This window comes from Ailuropoda melanoleuca, chromosome 3 (assembly GCF_002007445.2).
Source record: "Ailuropoda melanoleuca isolate Jingjing chromosome 3, ASM200744v2, whole genome shotgun sequence".
NCBI lineage: Eukaryota > Metazoa > Chordata > Mammalia > Carnivora > Ursidae > Ailuropoda > Ailuropoda melanoleuca.
The window spans coordinates 30,278,948-30,306,429 of NC_048220.1; the positions used below are offsets into that span (position 1 = coordinate 30,278,948).

Consider the following 27,482-nt stretch of genomic DNA (forward strand, 5'->3'; position numbering starts at 1 on the left):
AAAGTATAACTAAACTGATGATTTCATAGATTAAGTATCAAACCCCAAGAGTATAGTCATGTTTAAAAAAATTATTTTAATGGCCTTCACCCTTTGATCTCCCTGAAATCTGTGAATAAATTTCCCACACCATGAACTCTTTTAATAGTTTAAATGGGCCCTCAGGAATCAGTATCTTCAAATATTGATCCTACACCTAGAAAGCGGGTGATCAGATCAAGAAGGGTAGACTTACTTGATGTTTCTGAGAGTTACGTGGATGCGCTCTGTATTTATCAAGTTAATGAACAAGAGGCACCCAGCCGTGTGAGTTGTGGTCCTTACCCACGACACCTTGACTAAAAAGAAAGCTGTATATTCGTCAGCTGTAAAGCTTAAAAGATACTTTAAGCCTTGTTTCAATTCACAAGCTTCTTTGGAAACACATCTTCTTCCCTACATTTTTTATTTCTAGGCCCTGGGGGACAAGCAGACAGATTCAACAAGTACATGGCAGGGACAGCACAGTCCATACAGACTCTGTGGCTGGCACGTTTGATAGTAAGAATTTGTCCTATGGCAGGACTCACAGCAGTGCGCAGAGGTCACTGGATGAGGTTCACAGCAGCACTGTTCATCATAGCAGGAGGGCCGACTGGGTGGCTCAGTTGGTTAAGCGTCTGACTCTTGGTTTCTGCTCAGGTCATGATCTCAGGGTCTTGGGATCAAGCCCAGTGTCAGGCGTGTGCTCAGTGCAGAGTTGACTTGTCCCTCTCTCTTTGTTCCTCCTCCCCCCAACTTGCTCTCTCTCTCAAATAAATAAATATATAATAAATAAATAAAACCCTTTTTCAAAAATCTCACTTGCATAATAGCAGGAATTTGGAAACCAGGTGCACCAATCATGGAATGATAAGTTGTACGGCCAAGCAAATACCAGGCAGCCATAAAAAAGAGAGCTAGGCATATATGTGCATAGATAAGTGGGGAAAAAATGAAGCCCTAAAATAATATATGTGGAATTATCCCATAACTTATTTTTTAAATTATATGTGTTTCTGTAGATACATGGCTAGAAACCTGAAAAAATTATTAGCTCTGGAGAATGGGATGGGGTGGGTGTGGAGGAACTTATATTTTCTTTTGTTTTTTGCAGTTATTTTTCTGATTTAAAGGAAAAACTAGGAACACCTTTGAAGCCTTCTGAAAAGAGGGCAAGAATGCTATCCACTCAGTCTTTCCCTTCAGCTCCAAAACTTGCTGAATCCCTCCTCCTGGAGAATCCTTCCCGCTGCCCCCGCCTTGCCCTGGGTCCTGTTCCTTCCCGCAGGGCCGAGTTTCCCAAAGGAATCCAGAACCCCAACACCTCTCTGTCATCCCCAGGCCTCTGGAGTCCTCCTTCCACCCCACTCTTGCGCTCAAAGTGCCCATGATCTCCTCCAACACCAGGATTGCAGACTTGTGATCCCTGAGCCAGATGTGGCCTGAGGCTATATAGTTGGCTAGGCCGCATGTTTGGTTGTGTTTATTCTTAATGGATTTGACGTTTACCAGTTGGGAGATTTGCCCTAGAATTCCTGCTGTCTGTTTTCTCTTTCTTTTTAACCATCAGAAGATCTGGCCCATTACACCTACCCTCCCACAAGGCTGGAATTGAGAGTCAGCCGGACCCAGAGTCTCCACCGCTCTGTCTTGCAGACTCATCTGGCCCCCTAGGCAGTAGAGCATTTGATCCCATTTTAGACCCTTCTCCTCTGTTCAGTTTCAACAGTAGCACCAGCTTCTAGGTCTTCTCCTTTCTCTTTAATTGCCCTTGTTCAGCATCCTGTCCTGGCTTGTTTTCTTTTACCCATCCTTTGAAGTCCGGCATCCGTCAGGGGTCTGTCCTTGGTGTATGTGCCGTCATTTTCTCCCCGAGTGCCCGTGTCTGCCTTGGGTTCAACTCGTATCTCTAAAATCCCAAATTGCCTCTGCCTTCATTTGTGACTGTACAGTGGTTACAAAGTAACCAAACCACAGACCTTAGTCATACTCCCTTTCCCTCAGTACCCACAGGCCTCTCCTAATGATTTGACCTAAATATTCCTTACATTTTCATTCCTTTCCTTCCCTACCATCCCTGTCTTGAGTCAGGCCAGCAAAATCTTGACCCCTAGCCAATGCAGTTGCTTCTAATTTTTCTCTCTGTAGCTTATTCCTCCTACCTCATCCACAACATCTCTAGCCTTGTCCTCCCAAACCACAACTCTGATCAGGCCTCATCCTTGCTCAAATAACCTCCCATATTCTTCATTGCCTGCAAGCCGAAGTCCAAACTTCTTAGCCTGGCATTCAAGGCTCTTTATGATCTGTTTTCAGCCTTTATTCATTCAGGCAACAGACCGAGCACTCACTATTTGTTAGGCCTTGAAGATGCTTTTGTGAAAACCAGTTGTGGTCTCTGCCTTTATGGGACCATGTTGTACCTGGGACCTTACAGACTCCCCACCCCCAACAAAGTAAAATTCAGTATCAAGGGACTAAGAGAATAAAGAATAAAGCCAACTTTAGGATAAACAGTCAGGCGAGACTCCATGAGGTGATGACATTTAAGCTGAGACCTGAAGGAAGAGAAGATGCAGTGGATAGTTCATTCCAGATGAAATCTCTCCTTCTCATGCTGGCCTGTCTTCACTCCCTTTCCCTATCTACTCTTCACTCCATGCAGCCTGAACCACTGTCTAGTACTCGTGTACATTGTACTCGGGGATGCTTCTGCCCTAGCTGTGATCTTCTCGAAGGGAGGAATTGCCTTGTTCATTTGGGTCCCTGGTGCCTGGCACATAGTAGGCTCAATAATTGTGAGATGAAAGACTGGATGGTTGGATGGATGAATGGGTAGGTGGCTGTGCGGATGGATGGATAGGTGTTTCGGTGGTGAGTGGGTAGATGGGTAGGTGGGTGGATGATGGATAAATGGGTGGGTGAGTGGGCAGATAGATGGGTGGGTAAGAAACGCACACATGCTTTAAGCTGAGCTGGGTGTATTGTCTTTTGGGGGTAATTTTATAACCAACAAAGCTGAGGCTTGGAGTTTGCTAGACTTGGATTGTGCTGCAAGAAAAGTGACTGAAAAGAATTCTCACTCAGGTTCTCTACCACTTTAGTTACACATCGTTTTTCTATTTAATCATCCTTATTGTGAAATGGGCAATTATTTTTTTTATTAAAGTAGAATTGACATACAATATTATATAGTTTTAGGCATGCAACATAGTAATTTAACAATTATATGCATTGCAAAATGCTCACCATAATAAGTATAATTACCATCTGTCACCATATAAAGTTACTATAATATTATTGACTATAGTCCAGGCAAGCATTTTTTCTTACAAATAAAAAACAATAACGTTTAAAAAAAATTTTCTCAATAAACAGCTCTTAACTGGATCTTGTTTTAATTCTAAAGCAGTTTTTTAAGGCAGAAAAACATGAGGCAGTATACACAGTGCTTAAGTGTCTGGCCTCTGCTGCTAGGTCACTATGTTCAAATACTGGTCCAGCCACTACCCACAGTGGTAGGTCAGTAGGTCCTAGGGAACCTCACCAAACCCTCAGTTTCTTTATCTGTAAAATATGACTGACAACAGTACGTACTTTCAGAGGGAGGCTGGGAGGATTTAGTGACACGTATAAGAGCACAGCACATGTGACAAAGTAAGGACTCAAAAACCGGGAGGTGCCACTCTTACGGGACTGAGGATTCTTCAGCCTGACCCATCCAAATGCCTTCTAAAGCTTCTAGAAGAATCCTAGCCAAAGACGACAAAGGGCATGCACTTTGAGCTATTTTTCTGGTGGAAGAGGAGAAATTCTCTTGCTCCTGCACTCCCTGACTCCAGAGCAGGCGTGAAAGTGGCCACAGACACAACACCACACATCAGGCTTCTGTCAGGTTCTGACCACATCCCTGCTCCCACTGTCCTGGGTTAGGCTAGTTCAAAGCTGCACTAACCAGCCACAAGCAGACCTGAGTGGCAGGATCACAGGGTACCTCCCACAGTATGACTGTAGTTTCTCTTTGTCTGTCTGTAATCTGGGCTTTCTCACGAGAGCTCAGCTGTTAGGTGGCTGAAAAACAGCTCAGTCTTGTCCAGTATAAGAATTTAAACAGTCCTCTTAAGTAATACTCTGCTCCTGAGATTCTCCCGCTCCTTTGGGAAGTATCAGCTAGTGGTAAGGGGAGTGAGGGTCACTCAGTCTCTCATCAGAAGAGCTGAGACCCTCATTCACAGGCCTCTGGGGCCCAAGGTCTCAGCGTGGGATGCTTCTCCTGCTCTGGCACTGCCCGTGCAGGGCCTTCACGGCTCAGGTTGAGGTCCTGGTCTCTCTCGGTGCAGTCAGGGCTCAGGGCGGCTCCTTGGCTGACCAGTTCCTGCTGGCCGTGGGCTCCTCACCTCTCCCGCCCAGGAGGTCTCCCCCTTAGCCCCACAGCAAGGTCACCCCACATTGGCCTCTAGCTGTCGTCTCAGCATCTGCATCATGCAGGGAGAGCAGGAGATCCAGAGTGCGAATTACGCCCACTTGCACTGGCTCACACCCATCCACACTCTCACCCCTCCAGGCCTCCCCGTGCCGCAGGCCAGCCATCCCGCCCTCAGCTCATCCAGATGTGTCCATGGCCAAACCACCCCCACTTGCTGCACATACGTGCACCTTTTTCTTCCACCTCCATGTTCGGATGCTCCAGTGGCAGACGGGCATCCCCCTGGACAGTGGTGGACGCGCCAGTGTGTCTGCCAGGCCTAGACGTGCTGTATTAAATGGGAGATCGAGCAATTCTGCAAGTCTTCTCTCCACAAATATTGGCAGTTGAGCTGACTGTCCTCTTTATTCAGTGTTATCTTTTCCTTCTCTGGCTCTGTGGGACAGGCCCCCTGACCCAGCCTCTGGGAAAGGAGGCTCCAAATGGAGCATTGTTTAAAGGCAGCAGGATGATGTGGGAGGGATCGAAACACATTGCTTCATATTTGCCAAATATTCTCCCTCTTGCACCCATGCATCTTCCAGGCCGAGCACAGCTAGCAGCACCAATGTCTTTCAAGACACTTTTCTTTGCTTCATTCTTACCTGTCTTCATTCAGTAACAGTTACTAAGCACCGGACATGCAGACACTGTGCTGAGATCCAAGTCAGTCACTGCCTTACAGAAGTGATATGAATACAGTAGAATTCCTTCAACAACATGGGGTTGAACTGGACGGGTCCACTTATGTGTGGATTTTTCCACATATCTTTTCTCTTCCTTATGGTTTTCTTAATAACAATCTCTCTTCTCTAGTTTAGTTAATTGTAAGAATACAGTATATAATATACAAAATATGTATTGACTGTTTATGTTATTATTCACACTTTTAGCCAACAGTATGCTATTAGTAGTTAAGTTACTGGAGAATCAAAAGTTAAACATGGATTTTTGACTGCATGGGAGGTCGACCACTTTTCACCCCCATGTCGTTCGAGTGTGAACTATAGTCTATCATGTGAAAAGATGTTTAACATCGTTAGCCATCAGGGAAATGCAGATCAAAACCACAGTGAGATACTATTTCACATTTACTAGGACAGCTATCAAAAGATGGGTATATCAAAAGATGGATAATGACAAGTGTTGGCTAGGATATGGGGGAATTGGAGCCCTCGTGCATTGCTGATGGAAATGCACAACTGGTGTAACCACTTTGGAAAACAATTTGGCAGTTCCTCAAATGGTTGTCCGTAGAGTTACCACATGAGCCTGCAATCCCACTGCTAGGGATATACCCAAGAGAAATGAAAACATGTTGATACAAAAACATGTACCTTAGTGTTCATAGCAGCCTTATTCAAAATGGCCAAAAAGTGGAAACAACCCAAGTGTCCATCAAATGATGAATTGATGAATAAAATGTGATATAACCACACAGTGGAATATTACTAAGCTATAAAAAGGAGTGAAGTACTGATAACGTGCTATGACATGGATGAAACTTGAAATCGTTATGCAATGTGAAAGAAGGTGGTCTCAAAATACTCTGTTTTGTGTGATTCATTTATATGAAATGTTCAGAGTAGGCAAATTCACAGAAGCAGAAAGTAGTTTGGTGGCTGCCAGGGGCTGGGGGAGGGTAGAATGGGGAGTGAATGCTTAATAGGTGTGAGTTATTTTTAGTGTGATGAAAATGTCCTGAAGGGATATAGTGGCAAGAGTTGCACAACTCTATGACTATAGTGAGAGACGTTGCATTGGACACTTTAAATGAGCAAATTGTGTGGTATGTAAATGATATCTCAAGAAAGCTATGAAACGTGTGCTCATCTCATTCTCTCACTGAATCTCTTTCCCAGTTCCTTAGGTCTCCTAGGACAAATATGAGTTCAACTTCCCGTCATTTTAGAACTTTCTCCAACACACTTATTAGAGTCTGATATTAGGTAGCTAGACACCTATTTAGCGATATTTAAACAGTTATTTTCCATTAGAACGTAAGCTGCAAGAGAGCAGGGACTTGTGTTCTGTTCATTGTTATATCCACCATGCTTAACATAGCCCTAGCACATGCTAGGGTCTCAATAAATAGTTGTTGAAGGAGCGGGTGCCTTCATGGAGCTCCCATACCAAACAGCACGAAAGGCCAGCGATGACTGCTAGTCGTCATTCACTCAGTGCGTATTTACTACAGCCTCGCGGTGTGTGGAGTGAATGAATGAAGCAGACATGTCTCTGCACTGGGGGAACTTACAGCAAAAGAAACCTGTACCGAGAAGGTTTAGCACTTTGAACAGACACTGAAAACAAATAATATCTAGTATTCACTAAAGATTTGCATATTTTGAAAGCGGAATTTTTTTTGAAGTTCCCCTTACTGGGTCTTTGTGGGAAGTTGGGCTGCGTTGAGACAGTCGTGCAAAGAAAAAGATTCTGAAGGATAGAGGATGAGTGACTAGAAGGTCAATCCAGAAAAAAAGAAAATGAGTGTTTTCCAGTGATTTTGCTGGTTCCAAGGAGGCAATTCCAAGTGGTGATTTTAAGTTCTTGTTGAGGTGGGGAGTAATATCAGGAAAGGGGAAAGTGCCAAGAACCATCCTCCATGTCCAGTGTCGGGAAGTCTTCGAGAAGAGATAGGAAGGGAAAGAGTGACTCAGTGGCTGGGAGGGGAGGAAACAAGGGTGTTTTAAAGAGATGGGGAAGATTTCATTACAGTACAATTGCCTTCTTCACAATGGAAAATTATGGGAAGGACAGCCAAGAGGTCAAGAGAGAGGGCAACAAGATACACGATGATGACACAGTTGGGAAACCAAGAGGCTGGTTTGTAGATACGCAGCCTACGGTGGGTGGTGGAGGTCTTGGAGTCAAAAATGAAAGCAAGGAAACTTGTCCAGTTGACTTTTCTCATACCTACAACCTCCTCATTCTACCTCTCCTTTCCCCCCACGTTTTCATTTTAATAGGTTGGGTTTCTAAAAAACCTGTAATGGTAAAGAGATATGAAACAGGGCTAGGAACTGATTAAGACATGACCATGGCTCTTGCACAAGGCAGGGCAGGGTCAGAGACTTAAGACACTTGGAGAAATGGGAGGAGACAAGGAAGATGTGGGCAGAATAAGGTTCAGGGTCAAGGATGACGCTACAAAATCTAGCACAAATTGCTCACTAGAGTTTGGGGCAAAGATGGGTCAGAGAAAGACCCAAGACCGAGGAAGCTTATGAACTAGAAAATGAATGGGTAGATCTTGGAGGATCTTCCTAAAGGGGTCGGCTGACTTTGCAGCTGCAGGACACACTCCCGGAGCTCAAGGGAGCTTGAGAGTTGGAGTGAGCCCAGGCACAGATGACCCTGTAAAGAGGAACGTGGAGAGGTTTTCTTTTTTCTTGAGGTGAGGCACCTCCAACATGGTTTTGGTTTGCCTGGCCGTCCACCCACCAGAAGGAACAGATGCAACGATGGCCCGTCTCCTTCAGAGGCAGTCTTGCCTACTGGTTAAGGGCAGGCATTTTAGCTCAGGAAGCTGCCGAGGCTCTGCGGCTCCCTGGCTCTGTGTCACTGACCATGCGCTCAGGCCACGCTGCACTAAGGCCTGTGTCCTTGCCTGTAAAAGCAGGGGTGATGAGCAAAGGCTGTGGTTGGGATGAAATGGGATAGTAGAGGCAAAGCTCCTAGCGCAGTATGGCACTTAAAATACTTCCCAGGCCTTGGGGGCAGTTTTCTTTGGGTGTTTTCACATCTCTAGAATCAGGAAGTACAGCATTTTTTTCATGGTGGTATGTAAAATGATGGTGTACCTTTCAGTTTATGGTTTTTTAAGTTTAAAAAGATGTGGAAGTAGGTAGACATCTAGTATGAGGCAGTTGGGGTGGTTTGTGGTTATTCTGCCTGTGCTAGGTTCATGGCTCCCTCAACGTCTAGGTGTTTTATTTTTGACTGTAGGGGGCTGAACCTTTTCCCTGGGGACAGGAGCCTGGCTCCTGGAGTCAGCCCCACTGAGGGCAAGTCTTGACTACTGCTCAGCATGAGACCGGGGCTAGACACCATCACCTCTCTGAACCTCAGTTCCCTCTCCTCTGTAAGAGGGATAACAATATTACCTACCCTCCTAGGGTTATGTCAGGATAAAATGTCATAGAGTTCTGTAAATGGCTTAACACAATGCTGCATTGCACACACATTGAATAATGATGATGACGAGACTAATAATTAAATAATAGCATTACCTTATAGAACCAGATTACATTTTCTAAAAAGTGTTATTGTTATTATTTCTGAAATACCTGAGGAGCCCCACCACAAAGCATCCAACTGGGACCCTCAGCGGGAAGGGATCTCAGAGCCCAGATCGGCTCTCCTATTCTGTGCTGGTGTGTGTCTAGGACTGTGGCCTCACCTTGCGCGCTCTCCCCTCACTGCCGTCCTCCTTCCTGAGTCAGCTTTCCATCTCCCCAGCACTCCCCTCCTCAGGACCTTGGCCCCTCTGGACACATTACTTTAGGAGCTATTTGCCTTGGGGGGAGGGCTGGCTCAATCTCCCTTGGAAAAGATCACTACAAACCCTGGGGTTTCTTAAGCAAATAGTGACCCAAGAGCTCCCCCAATGAGGCTCTTCTCTGTCCCATCATCCTCCTGTCTCCTCTTGCACCCTTGCTTACTTCACCTGGCGGTCTGCCTCAGTCCTTGCTGGAATTCCCTCAATATGGAGCAGCCTACATGTAAATGCATGTTTTTCTCGAAGTCTCTTACCTCTACCTAATGGGTCTGGCTTATCAAAATCAGTCAAGATCTATGTTTATCAGTGTAATTAACACACACCAGAGCCTCCCCGTATCTTCAGATCTCCCTTGAGTTTCCCATCTGAAGTTCTCCACAGTCTTGAGAGCATTGTGCGGATTTCCTCTCCAAGTGGTATACATAGACTTTCCTCTGGGGCGGCTGCAGAGGCTCCCCAGCAGATAGGCTCTGCCAGCTCCTTTCTTTATCCCTGATATTTCTCCTCACTTCATGAGGACCCAAGGTGGAACTTACGACTTTTCCCCAGGTTGGCTCTCTGGCAAGCCTTTTTCTTTTGAGGTGAGACCCCCTTCCGCAATCTACCTTGTTCCACCGTTAATAGCTGAGCTGCATCATTGCATCAATCCCAAGGTCAGGAAAACCCAGATTTTTATGTACACCTTTGCCAAGAGAATTCCATGGTTGCACGAGCCACTCCAGCATGGCATTTGATGAAAGTTCTCTAACATCACTGGTTTCCCTCACGGTCTGGTTATCATGGAATTGGATCTGGAGCAGCATCATAGGCCTTCCAGATGCCCCTTGGGGAAGCGGTGGAATTAGGACTCTTCAGTGGGTTTGCAACACAACAGAATGACTCTGGTGGTCTAAGGAGAGTGCCAAAAAAGTCCTAGCTTCTCAGAATTTGTGTCTGCTCACTTAAAAATCTTAAGGACCTAGTGCAGTGTGCTGGCTGGGTTGGGGTGTAGGGCTTCACACAATGCAGCAGTCCTGTGGCACCCTTGAATCAGAGATTGGACTCCCAGCATTTACCTATTCATCTGTCTGTCCATCTGTATATCCTCAGACACGTCCCCCTCAAAAATGTGGCATTTAAGCCAGGCTATGGAAGACAACGTGGCATTATAAAGATGTCTAGACGATGGCAAGATGAGCCAAACTCAAGCCAGGGGAAGAAATAAAGCAAAGAAAGGCTGTCCACCTTATAGTTCCTCCCCAGCTAATGGGGAGAGGCAATGGAAAGAAAGGAGTGGGCTTTCTCCCACTGCCAAATGTCCACACTACAGAGGTGTTCTTTTGGGGGGATTTGAAGATTGAAGTGCCTCGTGTGGTCAGACTTTGGAACCTGGGGCCACATTTGTCCAGGATCTCCAGGGCTCCACCGCCTGTTTGTGCCCACAAAGGATGGAGGAAGCACACTGACTGGCGTACTGGTGGCTGCCTGTGTACAGCCCTCTGGGCAACCAGTTTTTCCCTTTTCCCACCCTTCCCATCCTGGCTGTCCCCTCTGGCCCTGCTCCCAGGGACTAGGAGGCCACAAAGGTCCTGCCTGCCCGCCCTTATTCACAAAGGCATGTTTGTCTGGAGTAGAGCAGGGCAGGCCCCTGGGGAGGGCTGGGGCTCCACACCTCTTCCCTTAAGGAAACAGACAGGTCCAGTCCAGTGAGTTGGGGAGAGGCTGTTGCCCTTGTTAAACATCTCATCACAGGCTCAGGCAGAGAGGCCCAGTGACTGAGTGAGAGGAAAGTGCTCTGCTCTGGGTATCTGGTGCGACAGGGCTGTGCGAGAGGGGTGTGTCACCACCCAAATCAAATCAGACTAAACCAATCAGGATGCAATGAGCTGCTATCCAGTCCTTGCCCCTGCATCAGTCAAAAAAACTTTCCTCTGAAAATCTCCTCTATTTCCTAGTTAATACGCACAAGAGAAGACATGGCCACTAACCATTCTGCATTTGTCATCTCTCAGTATGATTTGCAGTGTGACCTTGAGCTTCACTGCTTTGGCGGTCACCGTCTCCGTGTACTTAATCGAGCCACCCTTCTAAGTGTAAGCAACCTGACAAAGCACAATAGAGGAATAAAGGTGGTCAAAGGCATGGGCTCTGCAGTCAGGATTCCTGGATTTAAATCCAGAAAGTCAGTTTCCCTGCACGAGGAGATCAGGCATGGTGCCCATCCCACGTGCTCGCTCTAAGGATGCAACGAGGTAACATGAGTGAAGCATACGGCTCCCGGGACACGGAAAGCATCTCAGTTTTAGCTATGGTTTTTGTTGTTAGGATTATTCAGAATGAATAAGACCAACTCCCTGTGCTTGATGGAGGGTGAGAAGTCAAATCATGCATGAGACAGAGTGCGGTAAGCAGCAGGATGGGAGCGTGAGAGCCCGGGGAAGGCGGGGTCTGGGAGGATGTGGCGGAAGCGGTGGCTGCTCAGCCACAAGGACAGACAGACTTCGTGCATGTGGACATGGGATCAGGGGCCCAGGTCGGGGACGTAGAGGTAGTCTTCTCCCCACAGGGGGCTGGGTGCAGCTGGGCAGCGGGGTGTGCAGGACGCACAGGGTCGCCTCACACTCATATGGAGTCAGATCATAGAGGACCTTGATGTTGTTCTGAAGAGTTTCGACTTTTATCTACAAGCACTGGGGAGCCAGTGGACATTTTTGAGAAGGGAATTTGGAAGATGCTTCTGGTAACATTTTATAGGAAAATGTTGGTGATGGGAGAGGGCAGGGCAGAGGCAGAGCTGAGGTTTCCATCCCTGAAAAATTCATCAGTCTTCAAGCCCTTGCTTACTGCTCATCTTCACTGGCCTGCACGCTGGTCAAGGGCAGGGGCCACATGCTTCCTCTGCACTGTTGTATCCTCAGCACGGTCCCTGGTGCTCCATCAGTAGTTGCTGAATGGAAATAAGAGGTCCTAAACTAGAGCCGTGAGAGTAGAAGGGAGATGATGGGTCCAAAATCACCCGGGCGAACAATGAGAAGGATTTAGCACATGACAGGAACTCAACATAGGAATCATCAGATAACTCAGGGTGTGGGTGCGCAGGACAGAGAGAGGAATAGGGAGGCTGTTTACTGACTGAGGGGACATAACCAGGAGAATCCCACTCTACAGGGCAGATGTGAGCTCCCTATGGCATGTGTTGCCTCTGAAACAAGTCATCCATCCATATGGAGCTGAGGGTGGGACAGGCAGTGAAAGTAGGCCTCTGTGGAGAGGTCAGAGCTGGAGGCAGGAGTGGGAGAGTCACAGCAGAGGGGAAAGGTGGGATGTTCAAGGGAGAACAGCCTGGAACCTGAAGAGAGAAGTGAACAGAGGGATCTACCCTGGGGGCCTCCCCACGTTCTCAGAGATCCACAGTGTAAGACAGTTCTCTTAGAGAAGCCACAGGAGACAGGCCCAAGGCCCAGGATCACAGCATTCAAGGGGGAAGCTGGCATTGGTCCACACTGTGCAAAACTCCAAAGGTTCAACAGGTGGAAAATGGCAGACAGAGCTGCAGGGTTGGCCTCCTGCCTCCAAGCTCTGTTGTTCCAGTCGCTTCTTATGCTATTACTGAGGTCCTTCTTCTGGAGGAGGATCTGAATGTACCATTGCCTCTGTTACCAGAAACCTTCCATTGTTTCCCACTTCCTAGACAGTGAGGCTGAAAGTCCATGGCAAAGCATTTCAGTGACTCCACATCTGATCTGAAAAGCCCCTCATCTCCTGCATCCTTCCCCATCTCCTCAGTCTGTGGTGCTCTCTCTCCCTGTTGCACGCCAGGGACCCCCCAAGCCTTCATGGTTGGTTTAGGCTGTTCCCTCAGCCTGGAAGGCCCTTCCCCTCCGATGGCTGCTAATTACAACTCTTCTCATCCTTCAAGGCCTCTATCGAATGCTACCTCTATTGCAAAGCCTTCCATGGTATCTCCAGTAAGTAGGGCCATTCCTTCCTTCCCCCAGGACCCATGGAATGCTTCGCCTAGCAATTAGTTCATTCTTTCTAGGATTCCATCGAGCTGGTGGCTTGTCTCTCCCCTCTGCAAGCTTATGTATGAGAGCAAAGGACACAAGCTATCTTTGAATCGCCCACAGCATGAGCTCTTATGCACAGAGGGCAGTCAACCAATACCAGCAAAGTGCATGAAGGGAGAAGTAGCCCAGAGCAGTGGTTGCTGGCAGCTCTACTGCTGCCCGTTATTTATTTGGAAATTATGGGGTGCCTCACAGTTCTTTGGCCTTAGGGGTTTGCTTTATAATTAATATCTTGACCCAGCGGTGGGTTGCCTTGCAATCACATGTGTTATCATGATCTCTAGAGTCATTTTGATATTGAGGATACACTCTTACACCTACATTAAGATTTTGCCGAGCATTGCCCAGAGTGAGACAAAAATGGAAAAAGTTGTCCCAGCCATCAGAAGTGCTTTATCATTTTGTGCTCTCCCTGATGGCAGTTTAGAGAAAGCCCTACACAGTTCCACCAGGATCATAAACATATTTCAAGAGTCATGAATTAGGAGGATAAAGTTTCCCAAACACTCCATTTACAAACTCAAAAAGCATCTGTTCATTCAATCATCCATCATCTTCTTCTGCCCTTCCACACAGGCTCTGACAGTATTTAGATGTAATGAATATCCTGATTTATTTCCCAACATCTTGCTGTCTGTAAGGAAAACATATATTCAAGAAATATATTCCCTAAGGTTCAGTGAGCACCTACTATGTGCCACCAGTGGCTCTGTCTTAATAATGTACTGTATCTGAGTCAGGGTGGTTCTTTCTGTGGTCTGTGTTTTAAGGGTTAGATATTTTCTGTTTTGTTATATAAAACTGAGAGCAGTTTAGGATTGCTGTAGACAGTCCTGCTTTTTTTTTTTCCTGCTTTGTTTTTATTTTAGGATAGACATTTATAAAACACAGCTGGCTAAATGCTAAATGCAGCTGTGAACAACAGAATTTAAATATATCTCTAATCCAACAAACCTGGTTCTTGGCAAGGAAGGGGAAAAAGTTAATTGTTTTTTAATTTAGTCTTACACACACACAGACACATGCACACAAAGAGTAAAAGGGTAATATAGCCAGAGGGTATGTGGAGTGATTTTTTTTTTTAAGTTCATTTTACTTGGACCCTGCACCATAGGTTGGGCGGGAGTTTTCCAAAGCCCTGAACCTGTGAGAAAAGTCTTCCTCTATTTTCATGATGATAGAAACCATTATTTTTTGAGTACTCGTTCTAGGCTGGGCAGATGCTCAAGAGAGCTTTGCCTGATTCACCTCATCGCATCCTCTGGGGTGTATGCCATTTACACATGAAGAAACTAAGGCTCAGAAAAATGAACTTCCTGGAGTCTCACTGTTGGTGAGGGGTAGGATTGGAACGTACAGCCAGCTGCCCGACTGCAGGGCCCACATTGTAGCCGCAACCGGGATTTTTCTTAACCAACCTGCGTTGCAACACAGTGGCACCAAAAACATACTTGAGAGGTGAGTAATGACAAGACTGGGAAAATGGAGGATATTGTAAATGACATCTCCTCCACTCTGATTCTGAAGGGCAGATGCCAGAAATATACCAGCTGGCCTACCCCAAAGAGCCCCCTAGAGAAGAGTCTTTCTCCTTTTGTATTCAATACATCATCATTTCCTCTTTAATAGTAATATAGATATGCATAAATGTTAATAGAAGGAAGTTCAATAAGCATTATTGATATTAGTGCTACAAACTGAATATCCAGTCATAGAGGGCTCATTAAATAAATTCTAGGGGAATGCACTGCCCCTGTGAAGAATTTTTTTAAAAGAATATAAAATGGAATGGAGAATGCCCATGATATACCACTAAGTGAAAAAGTAAGTTAAAAGTCTATAAATACTGTATGATCCCATTTTTGTTTTACACACACATATTATCTAAATGCATAGATAGACAGGTAGGTAGATAGAGATGGACAGGCAGAAACACAGAAAAAGGACTAGAAAGATATCAATATCACCAATATTTTAATAGTGATTATCTCCAGATAATGAGTAAATTTCTTTCCTGGTATTGCCTACGAAAACTATAATGAAATATAGTAATGATGTAAAGATAATTTTAAGTAACACATACTCATTAACCCAACAATTTCAGTAAACAGTTTTTGAGTATCCACTATGTACCAGGCGTTATGTATTCCTAACGTTAGAAAAGAAAATAAAAACAAAAAAGAAAATTTACTGATATCCCTCCTCCACTCACGTTTTGGATGATCTCCTTCCAGTCTCTTTCAGTGCAGTTTTTAAAACAGAGAAGTCACAGAGCAGGCAGCCCTGAGCCCTGGTCGTTAGGAGTTCATTCAGCCATTTGGGGCCAATCAGTCCGAGAGCCCTGACTCTGCCACTTATACCAGCAGCCATCACTGCCCCCTAAGCCTTAGCTCCATCACCAGTGAACAGGACTGAGTGGTACCTGCCTCATCAGTCTCTTGGAGGATTCAGTGAGTTTACAAGTAAAGTGCCTTGAGGTGCACAAGTCATGCTGTTATTATTATTACTGTATGTAGAACGGATATATTGCTATTATGTTTTGTTTTCCTTTTCCTTTCTTTCAAAGAGTATAAATAGTTGTGTTTCTCTTGGACAGCAGAGACCACTCTTTGGGTCCCTCAGGCATATAAAGTCACCTTTGAATTTTGTGTGTAGGTGAGATCACCCAGTCAAAGCCATTTGGCCTCATATCCAAGCCAAAGCTGTAAAGGACAGAGAGAGCCGCCATGGTGTAAAGGAACATGTATGTGCCCTTCAGAACATTGTGGGAACCAATGTTGGACAATGATCTTACTTAATTGGGTTTGGAAGCCTAATAAATCTGGCTAGTTATAGGCAATAGGACATCTAAACTCTTATTGCTTATTCTGACCACCTCTGACTTTGGGGGTTGGTGTTCTATTCTGTCTTCTGAATGTGGGATACTTAGGACTCTTTGGAAGGAGAATGTCCAGTGGCAGGCTAATTTTTGGAAGAGCCCACCTGTTTCTAGCTGTGACACTGCCTGGCTCCAACCTAGCCACCATCATCTCCTTTCTGCACGACTTTGAGGCCTCCTAACTCATGCCCTGCCTACCCCTCTTAGGGTCTGTTCTCCACTCACGACTGATAAGCATCTTAAAATGTCAATCATTGCATGTCACTTCCTAATTCTAATCCCCAGTAGCTTTCCACTGCCCTCAGACACAAGCCCTAACTTTCGACATGACTCCACATCTCCGCGTGATCTGTTCTTTGCATACTTCTCCATTTTGAGCACGTCTCCCCCTTACCCATGGTGCTTGAAGCATTCTGGCCTTCTGTTGGAATTCTAGAACACACCAAGCACTTGCTCACCTCAGGACCTTACCCCATATTCTTCCTTCCACAAAGAATATTCTTGGCCTTACTCTTTATATGCATGACGCCCCTCATTCTTCTGGCCTTCTCTTTTGTGCCACCACCTTAGAGAGGCTTTCCCTGTCAACCTAATTTGTAACAGCTTCTCTTGTTCTAGTGCCTTGTTTGTTCCTTTTATAACATAGATCTGAACAATTTTCTACTTATTTCTTGTACTTATTTGTTGGCGTACTTGGTGGGTGTGTGTGTGTATGTGCTCAGTCTGCCTGTCCCCGACATTCCCTGCCCTGTTAGAATGTAAGCTCCCCGAGGGCAGGGACTGTATCTTTCCCTTTGTTGTCGTGTCCTCTGGCAGAGCCCCTCCTAGAGAAGGTGCCTAATAAATATGAAAGGAGGGGAGGGAGGAAGGAAGTCTCCGAAAAGGGGGGGATGCTTTTCCAGGCAGCCCAGTTTCCCGGGAATGTGGGCAGTGTGTCCTGCTCAGCCCTAGCATTACTGTGCAAGTTTAAAAATAAAACCCCTGGGTGGAGTGAGAAGCCTTTAAAGAGGATGGGGGAGAGATAATGAGAAACATGAGTGGCCAACACAGGCCCAGCAGGATGTGGGACTGGCCAGGAAGAGAAAGGGACCTTGACTCCGGGGAAACACTGACTTTGGGGCTGTTATAGTCTGACGAATGTAGGACTCCTAATTAGTCACCAGAGGTCTTTTCTCTTGATCTGCAGTATAAAGACTTTAAAGTAGCCAGTTGAGGTTGTGCTCCCATCCTACAATAAGATACATTGAGAGCTCTTTTGAACAGATGTTCTTTACAATCGCTAAAACAGGGGCCACCACACCCCACATCTGACTGCCGTTCCATCAGAAGAAGGAAAGGCCAGGAGGTAACAGAGGCGATGAAGCCTGCTTTGGCTCACCCTCCCCCTGACCTTCCCCAGGGCCCGTCCCAGCGTGGGATCCGAACCTCCCACCACAGTAGGGCCCCGGCCAGACATCCTAAGGTGTATCCGCCCTCCAAAGGCTTGGCTCAGTTCTAGGGCAGTGTAAGGCAGGGAGGGTCAGGTCAACAGGTCACTAGAGACAACTCGGACATCGCCTTGGAAACGCTCTCCCCCCATGTGCGCTGCCTCCATTTGGATCCACCCTGAACCAGCTGCGTGTTAAATCCTCAGGCCTTAGTGGGAGGTGGAGAGGCATCTGGGGAAGGTCAGAATGGGTCAGGAAGGGGTCCCTCCTTTAAGGAAGACCATCAATCTTCAGGCCTTCGTGAGAAGTCTTACATCCCAGGGGAGCAGCAAGCTGAAAATCCATAATGTGGGCCTGGCCCCTATGGTGCAAGGATGGGCTGAGCTGAGTGTGGGGGCTGCCAGCATCCCCTCCTTCAGACCATGACCTGGACCCCTTCCCGTAATCCATCTCTCTGTGCTGCTCCAGAAGCCAAGTGATGTGCTCATGGTCACCTGGTGCAAGAGAGTATTGGCAAGCCTTTAACACATTGATCGCCGCTGGGTTTTTTCCATATCCACAGCTATGTGATGGTCAGGAAGGCCGCAAAGGAAGGAGTAGAGAGAGAGACAGCTGGAGCCCTACACACCACGCTTAACCTCCAACCCACTCTCTAGAGGCAGCTCTTGTAGAGAAGGAGCCCAGAGCATAAAAAGGACCAGTTCCTTACTCAAGGTCACTCGGGAGGGAGGGGCGGAGCAGCGGACAGCCTGAATGCAAAAGCCCGGCCAGTCCAGCCTACACCAGCCTGTCACTTTCATCCCAGCAGTTGGATTTTCAAATAGCTTAAGCTCAAAGTCCCAGACCAGGGCCCTAGAGCAGAATTTGTGAGGAACCTCCTGCCCTGGATGGGTGGGAGTCCCAAAGCCCTTTTGTGAATTGAGCAGAAGGCGCCTGCTGAAGCTGATGCCTTTAATCGTTTGTGGGAAACGCCTGCAGCCTGAAGGTGCTGAACGAGTAGCCTGTGTCTATTCCATGCCTCAACTCTTCAAGGACGCTATTGCTTCCTTGGCTAGTTCTAGGTTCCTGACACGAGGATTTTAGGTGCTGAGAAAGCATAGGGTGATAATCGTCCCTTGAAACAAACAAAACAGAAAAGTGATGGAGGAACAGCAGGACAGCAGATGACCTTCATGTCCCAGGAACGGTTTCTTTTACATCAAATAAATTCTTACAAAGTCTTCTAAAAATGCCTTAGCCAGATTGAAGTCTTGTCAGTAACAATAATTACTATTTTATTGGGCAAATACTGTGCTGTGTGTTACATCCTAAAACATTTTGGGGGCTTTACACGGACTGTCTCACTAAAGTCTTAACCCAGCCCTACGAGAGAACAGCACCTAACATAATGTAATCCAGAATGGACTTCGCCTCTATTAACTCCCATACTCCCGGCAACAACCCCAAGGAAACAGGTGCCCCTATTCTGTTCTACAGAAATGGAGAAGTTCTGTAACTTGACCAGGGCCATGCATCTGTTGAGAGTCAGAGCCAGAATTCAAAGCCAGCCCTACCCCAGAGTCCACGCCCTTGACCATTTTGCTCCCCTACCATTAGGCACCACAGACTATCACTCTGAGCTAATGAAAGGGTAATGAGAGCAGTGGGTCAGAATAGGAGCTGTGAGATGAATCTTGGTCTTCTCTGTTTACTCTCTTTCCAAGGAACTTAGAACTCTGCTTCCAGAGCTCTCTGCAAAGTCATCCAGGACCATCTGGGGAGAATGGCAGCAAGTTTTCTGTGGCCACCTGAGTGAAGATTTTGTGCTTGCTCCTATAACTTAAATTCCTTATCGCTGAAGGCCAAGAAGCCTGGGCCGACCCAGCCCTTGACTGTGAACTGGGGAATGTTCTCTGGGCTGCAGACTTGCTCTGTCCATGGGCTCCAGGGAGTGACTGGAGTCTTCATCTCAGCTCTCCCCCGTTGCCATTTCTAAACTCTGACAGAGATCCCGAGGAAGGACAAGGAGAGTCTCATTTTCTAGGGGTTCTTTAAGTCCCCAGAGGCATTGGTGCAGCACTTTGCACACATTGATTAATCAATGCAAAGTGCTTCTGTTCCCATCTGACTGATGGCAAAGGCAGAGCTGCTCTGTTCCAGCTGCCTCCATGGGTGCGAGGCCCGGAACACACTGGATCAATGTCTCCCTTCTAGGTGCCTGGCATCACTTACTTGCCTTTGATGCCCATCAGCCAAAAGACGTTATCCATCTCTAAGCATGAATAATATAACTAAGCTGGATTTTTCCGGACAACCAAAGTGAGTTCTCAGAGGAGACTAGGCTGGCTAAGCCAGAGTTAGTGACGTATAGCATGGGGACCCGTAAGGGGTGTGTTCCCCTAAGTCAGGGTCCGAGGCGCTTGATGCAAACTTGTCAGCTTTGCTTTCAGATGTGATGCACCCCTTTCTAGAGTTATGAGGAGCAACAGAGAGTGAGAGATGCCACTGCTGGCCTTGAGCTTGGCTTTCCCACTCCAAGACTGAATGGTTCACTCATTCATTCATTGAGTCAGTATTTACTGAGCACCTGCTCTGTAGCTAAGCTCTGTCCTAGGGACACAGGATGAAATAAGATGGATGAGATCCTGCCCTCATGAGGCTCACATTCCAGTGGGGAGGATGGGCAATAGTAAGTTTTTTAAAAATTGACAAGAAAAGTACAGATTGGGACAAGTGCCATGAGAGGGAGAGATGGGAAAGAAAGCCTCTTTGGGGAGTTCCCAAGAGAGGTGAGACCCGAGGGTGAAAAGATCGGCTGTGTGAAGAACAGGGTAGAGCATTCCAGGCGGATGGAACAGCAGTCATAAAGTCCAAGAGGCGGGCAAGGACGTGGCACCACAGAGGAACTGGAAAGAGGCCAGTGGGGCTGGAGTGGGTGGGAGATGTGAGAGGAGCAGAGTCAGGGGATCTTGCTCCCCAAGAGGCCTCAGGCTGCTTACTCACCTTCCTGAAAATCACCTCTCTTCTCCAAAGTGTGCTCCGCTTGCTCCAAGAACTCATCCTTGCTTAGCCAAATCCAGTCCCTCTTCAGAAAGAAAAAGGAAGAGAGTTCTTTTTGTGGCAGGCGGGGCATATGGTGAAGGTATGCCCATAGTTGTACCCGTGTGGATTGTGGATGAGAAGTGTCCCAGTGGTGGGGATGGTGTGTGTTGTGGTAGCGGGGCCACTTCCCACCTGGGAGGGCTGCAGGCCCCAAGCTGGAGCTCGCTGGCTCCAGGCCCTGCTTGCTGCTGCGCCCAGGCACTCACGCATAAGGCAACATTTGGCTTTGCCCTACTCCTTTCAGACGCTTCTCTGCCCACTCTCACCCCTGATAGCCTCAGGGGTCTTTCTGGGCTTCCTGCCCTTACTTCTTAACCTTTCACAACGTGGATCTCTGCCATTCTCCGCAGGCCCACTGAATCATTAGCCTCTGGAATGCATGCCTGCTCCTGTTGCTTCAGGCAAAGTACGCAAGCAGAGAGGTTATATTCCAAGGTCTCTCTTTGTCCTCCAAAGGATGCCAGACAGGGGGCTGCCTGGTCAGCCCATCTGAGGTGCCCAGCTTGCTACTTAACCTTGCTGACAGGAGAGAACTGTCTCTATTTGACCCTTTCCAGTGGGACCGTGACGAACACCTGGAATGTGCTCTGTTGAGGGTTGACCATGGCTACAACAATTTGTAGGAAGTGTCCTAGAACTTCAGTCCCTAGAGGCAGTGCAACCAACCCCAAGTTTGGGAGCTCAAAAAGCCTGATATCTGGCTTCGGGGTGGACCCACTGCTAAACCACACCGTCAGCATCTCTATCCCAGCATTCCCTTTGTTGAAAGGAGTTTGCCGTATAAAGAATTGCTTCCTTCTCTGGCCTTTTGTGGTTCTCATTTGAAGAACCTAAATTGTTAACATGGCTGCCATGGTCTGGCCCCCTCCTGGGCCTTGAGCTCTGGCTAGCTCCTCTTTCTTCTTCCCTGCATTCCAGCATGCTGGCCTTTCCTCTACTCCTTGGCAATGCTACACTTCCTTATCCCATGTGAACTTGGCAGTACTCTTCCCTCCATCTGAAACATTCATCCCTCACCCAGTGGACCCTTGTCAGTCCCCTACATCTCAACCCAGGCATCACGAACTCACCAAAGCTTTTCCAGAACCCCTGACTGGGTCGGGTAGTGCATTTGCTTTCCTGAGACACTCAGGAGAAGTACTGCCTGATTGAGGTCCATGTCCCTATCTGGCCTCCTGCTTTCCTGAAGATGGGGACCATCCATTCCAGGCTCCGTTGTACCCCAGTGTTCAACATGCTCCCCAGCACACAGGTGGCCTCCCACCGGGGAGTGGAATGGACATGGAGTGGGCATGCATGACCCTCAAGTATCCCCCACCCCAGTCCCCACTCTCTCTCCTTTTCCTCTTCCCGCCTCTTTGTTTCTTTACTTTCCCTTCCCTCCTCCCTCCTCATCCTTGCTATTCATTCCTTCTTCCTTCCTGGGACTTCGACCTACCTGTGACTCCCGTGAACAATGTTGAAGCCAACAGAAGAACAGTCGTGAGATAAAGAAAAGAGAACGTTGTCATAGCTTGGTGTAACGTGTTGGCCTCAAACTAGGTCACCCCAAACTCGGGGCCTGCGGGGGGAATGTAGGACTCTGGTTTGCACTGTAGTAGTCTGCTAGGGCTCCCACGGCAGGTACCACAGACTGCGGCTCAAACAACAGAAGCGTATTGCCTGAAGTCCAAAACCAAGGTTCCTTCTGAGAGCAGTGAGGGAAAGAGCTGTTCCAGGCCCTTCTTGTCTTGTAGATGGCTGCTGGCTCCTTCTGAGTCTTGAGGGAGGGATCTATTCTAGGACTCTGTCCGTCACTCGGGGATGGCCCTCTTTTCCCTGTGTCTTCATGTCATCGTCCCTCTAGATGTGTCTCTGTGTCCCAATTTCCCCTTTTTGTAAGGACGCCAGTCATCCTGGATTAGGGCCCACCCTAATGACCTCATTTAGACTTGATTTCCTCTGTAAAGGCATTTCCAAATAAGTCACATTCTGATATTCTGGGGGTTAGGACTTCAATATATGAATGTAAGGAGAGGACATAGTTCAACTCATAACACCTGCCTTCCACCTGTCCATTGCCCCAATCCTTTTGGATTTATTGAAGGAGGAAAAAGTAGGGAAGCACAGGGACACATCAACTTCTGAGGAAGTTATGTGGGAGCCTGGGAACGGAAGTGGACAAGAGAGAAGTGTGAACCAGTGAAAGATACCCAAGAGCAAGAAGGGAATGGCTGAACTGACAAGCAGCTAAGACCCCAGTTGTCACCTGGCCTAGAGGTTACGTGCTGCTGCTCTGGTAATCTGTTCCCGCGTTCATACCCCAGATTGGCTGTTTACTAGCAGTGGGGACTCTCCCCTCCCTTGTGACAGGTCGATAATGACCGCACCTGACTGATGGGATGGCTGTGAAGACTGAGTGAGCGACGAGCATGAAGGGTTTGCCGCTGTGCCGGGCACACAGTAACTCAGAATGTAGCGGGTGTGGTGTGGTCCACCTTACTGCCCTGGGGGGCTAGTCCCAGGAAAATGGTCATTCTGGAAGCAGGTGATGACGAGAAAGAGGCTGATTGTCACCGACTGAGATCAAATTATTCTGTGTTTTTGTTCATAGTAACGAAGAGAAAAGAACCAGAGCCATGGTCAGATTTCAACTGTGGCCTGTGGACCAAAGTCAGAATCACCTGGGCCCCACCCAGGATATGCAGAATCCTGGGGCCCTCGGGAACCTGGCTAAATCAGGACTTCTGTGGGCAGGACCTGGGTACCTGATTTTTTACACAAGCTCGCCAGTGATTCTTATGCATGTGAAAATTTGCAAACCACAGATCCTGAAGAGACAGAGATGAGTCTTGTCTGAAGGACCACCTACATCTACATCGCCCTGGCACAAGGAGGGCATGCCTCTCACACCTGCCCCCCTCATTAGCATTCCTTGGACAAAGTTGGAGACGTGGTCTTGAGCAACTGTGCGTAAAGCCAGGCAGAGTACCTGGAGCATGGTAAGGGCTCAGAAAACACTAGCAACCAGCAGAGAAGCCCTCCGATTTCTGAATGCTCCAAGATGCAAGCAAAACCCCACACCAGAGCCAAAGCACCTCCATGCTGCCCCAAAGGTGGCCTTAGTGGTCACTCATAGAGTCTCATTTTGGACTTTGGAACAAATGGACTCATGGACAGCCTTTTCAGACCCACATTTCAGTAATAGTAATAACAGATACTCAAATAATACTTGCTATAAGCCAGGCACTGTGCTAAGAGCATGACTCCTTTAATCCTTTCAGCAACAAGGATGGTACTTTATTACCCCATTTTACAGATGGTGCAACTTGGTGCAAGGCCACGGGACTGATAAATGGCACAATCTGAATTCGAACCCCGGGGAGCTCAGCTGCAGAATCTATGTGCTTGGTCACTATGTTAGGCTGCCTCTCTTAAGTAGTGATATTTAGGAATCAGACAATTACTGTTGCCTTCCTCCCTCTTCTCTTCCTCTAGGCCACTGGCCCAGATGCTTGTCCTTGACCCCATACCGTGGCTTCTGCCTCACAGCTGAGTTGGGCATCCTGTCGGCCCAGGCCCATTCTGTTACCTGCCCAGCCGGGTAGGTGCCCTTCCTTCCCTGTGGTTGAGTGGGCTTGACCCAGTGGTACCTTGAGATGGGACACCTTGTCAGTACCTGTGAACATTTGTTGATTAGCGGATCCTTTTTTAAGGAAAAGAACTCATTCGCCTGTAATTTGTGTCATGTGTAGGTGTTAGATTTACCTAAAACAGGGTATGTCTGTGGCACAAATGACTGCAGATTATTTTCTAGTAGCTTAGATCAAGGAGTATTGCATTTGCCAAGCAACACCTATTTGACAAAGTGGAAGGGGTGCGCCTTCCCCTCTGCACCACCCCGCATTGCTAGCAGCTGGCGCAGCAGGCCTGGTGCGCATGATCCTCCCTCATTGGCTCAGGAGCCGCAGAATGCGTGTCAGCAGAGCCCCTGAGCACACCCTCTGTCCTGGGATCACGCATCCCTTCACTAAGGGTAGATGAGCATGTGATGTCCATCTCCTGTCACCACTGCAAGTATTGTCATCACAGTTGACGCTACTGGCCTGTGATGTCACACCACCGACCCAAGCAGACAGTGCCTCCGCAAATCCTGTTTGCGACCAGGCCAGCCATATATGTATGTCTGCACACCAGACTTGGGAGGCAGTTCACAAGAAACTCAGTGTTTCCTCCCTTGATTTTTTGTGTATTAACTTCGCTTTTGATGAAGTACCTCATTTGCAGATCCATTTACTCATACTAAAAAAGGCAGGGGCAACAGAAGAAAGTGTCCAGTGTTCACCAGCCACGCTCGGCAGCAATTCGATGATCTTGCTGTCAGATACACAATCTCAAAAGGGGACTTTCCTCGGAAGCCCTCAATGACCAACACAAAGAAAACAAAGGAAAAGGGAATTTGTGACTGTGAATCACAGTCTCCACCAAAATCCACACTCATTCACCCAGACAGCCCCAGTACCCGGCAGGCCAGGGCTTCACTGGACACCGCTTTGCAAAGCCAGGCTCATTTCTTTTCAACCCTTTGCCCGCATCAGGCTGGCTGAGCCCCATGCAGCGCCCAGCTCGTCCTCTGCCGGAGGCTTGCGTCTCCCACTGGTGTGCGCAGAGCTAAATCATCAACAATCACATCCCTGTAGGGAATGAAAGGGAAAGTGCCCAAGCAGAAAAGAACGCAGAAGAGTGGGGGTGGATTGAAACAGCTGGAGAAAGCACAGAGTGTTTTGCATTCTGCCGAGTCACAGAGGAGGCTCTTGGACCCAAGTACCCAGATAAGGTGGGTTCCTCTAGGGTCTCTGAAAAATGGAGCCTTGATTGAATGCCTGAATTCCACCCCAGACCTGGAGGTCTGAATTTGTCAAGTGCTCCTCTCTAGAAGCCTTGCATACTTTGGGCATGTAATCGTGACGTGGGTGTGGCTAGCCATTCTCTAGCCTTCTCTGCGGGTGCCTGTCTGCAGGGGTACAGAGAGGAGGCTGTGATTTTCAAAGAAGATCAGAAGGAAGGTAAGGAATAATACAGGTGGCTGGGTGGGCCGTCAGAATACCAGCCTATCCTATCACATTCAGCTAATCCTGTATTTCAGCCTGACCCTCGTACCCAAATGTTGATAAAATCTGAGGTGCCCCCCCCACCCCCAGGGAACAGACTTCCTGAGGCAGCTGAATGTCCAGGCTCCCCAAGAGGGGCAGTGTGCCAGCCAGACTCACTAAAGCCCCAGATTTTGGCTTCTCCGGAACCCAAAGGGCCACATCCAGCACTTGAGTAAAGGAGAACGTTCTGCCCCCTCCAGTCCTCACCAGCCTGTCAGTGGAGGGAGGAAGGTGCTGGGCAGCATGGTGCATGATTATTTTTACAGTCTCTAAACTCTAGGTGCTATTTTTACCTGCCAGTGCCATGAGCAAGCCCTTCCCCCAGAGCAGTCTGCGGCCGGTTTAAGCCTGGCCGGAGGTGAGCGGCCGGTGTTCCCTTGCAGGAGAGCTGGTTCCTGTGGCATCTGCTTAAAACATCCTACTGCCTTAACTTTTCCCAATATTTTTTCCACCTCCGTGTCATTGTTGTCCTTGCACTTGGACATGCACACACACACACACACACACACACACACACCCCTCAGCTCTGCATATAAGCTGCTCTTTGTTCCCTAGAACACATACTCAGATTCTTACCTGAAAAACTTGTAGGCTGAGGACTGTGCCTCTTCGTCCAAGGGGAAAGGCAATCCACCGGGTATCACCTGCTCTATGTCACTGTCACTGTGCCGCCACTGCTTCCCGAGCAGCCCCACGCCGCTGGCTCTCTGAACTTCTCGGTTGCTGCAGCTCTGTGTGGGGAGAGGGGACGGGCCGTGGCATGCACATCAGGTTGCTGGTCCGCCTCCAGACACCATGCCACAGAGCCAGCTACCAGTCCCGCAGGGCTGTGTGGGAAGCAGGGAGGCCGGCTAGGGGGCCGAGAATGTCAGCCTCTAGGTCTCTCTCTGGCCTTGTTGATCAGCAGAGGGGACCAGCCCACCCAGACCCCACCCACAGGGATATACACAAAGCTCTACGTGCCCCCAGTTCTGACAGCCAGCAGCGGGCCCAGGAACGCAGAGCTCTTGGCCAGCAGGGAAGAGAGGCAGAGACAGCAGACAGCAGCAGCAACTACCCTGGGTGTTATTTTAGCGTGGTTTGTCTTGGGGCAAATGGCTGAGCCGAATGGACTACTGGCCTGTCTGAACAGAATCCTGTTTATTTGGAAGTCTCAGTCGCCAGGGAAACAGCAGGTCGTGGCTCAGAGACACTCCTCTGGAATCAGAAAGCTGCTGGATGAAAGAGTCCTTTTCTGTTCTGTCATCTGGCATCCCTGCACAGGGTGTAGGTGTCTGTGTGTGGCAGAGTGTGTGTGTGCGCCTGTCTGTGCCATTCCTAGAGCCAAGCTTTGCAAAGGGCATGTTGCAGAGCCATTCAAGGCAATGGCCATCCAGGCTAGGGTTGGAAGGGGCTGCAGAGCGAGCATCTCTGTCCTTCCTTACCAGTGGTCCAGCCTGTCACTGCTGAGCTAGGCTAACGAATCTTCAGGTGAGCCCAACTGCAGGGGCGGGGATTTCACTAAAGGACCTTGGTCATTATCTTTATGCCACTGGCCAGGACAAGGTGAGGAAGGGAGGAAGCTGCCTGTACAAATAACTCTTTGGCTAGAAGGTAGGGAGTGAAACTGGAAATTGGATTGAAAGGATACAGATCAGGAGGTATCTTTGAAGAGACTAAATGGAAACATGATTAATAGTTTCCTATAAGTGATGAAGAGTCCCTCCTCCTTATGTAGGCATTTGAGCCTGGGAGGGGTGTGTGTGTGTGTGTCTAAGCCTACCCACCTGATGATTCAGATAGACAGGTACAGATTGACCTGTGAGAACTAGAAATAGGCTCTCTGTTCTCCACTTCCCCTTGGAAGGTGGAGGTGGGAGCCTGTTTTCTAACGCATCATGTCACATCTGATGCGTTCTGAAGGTAGCATCCAGGGAGCCATTTTTGTC

The 27,482-nt window shown here is 48.0% G+C and overlaps 1 protein-coding gene across 4 annotated transcripts in view; it reads right to left on the minus strand.

The window, feature by feature from the left end:
• Positions 1–27,482, minus strand: part of FGF1 (fibroblast growth factor 1) — a 94,056-nt gene that overhangs the window by 57,797 nt on the left and 8,777 nt on the right. For all 4 annotated transcript variants that reach the window (XR_004624050.1, XM_019795265.2, XM_019795244.2 and 1 more), the window contains exon 2: positions 26,131–26,285. The gene's annotated coding sequence lies outside the window, so the exon portion shown is untranslated. The remainder of the gene's footprint in view (positions 1–26,130; positions 26,286–27,482) is intronic.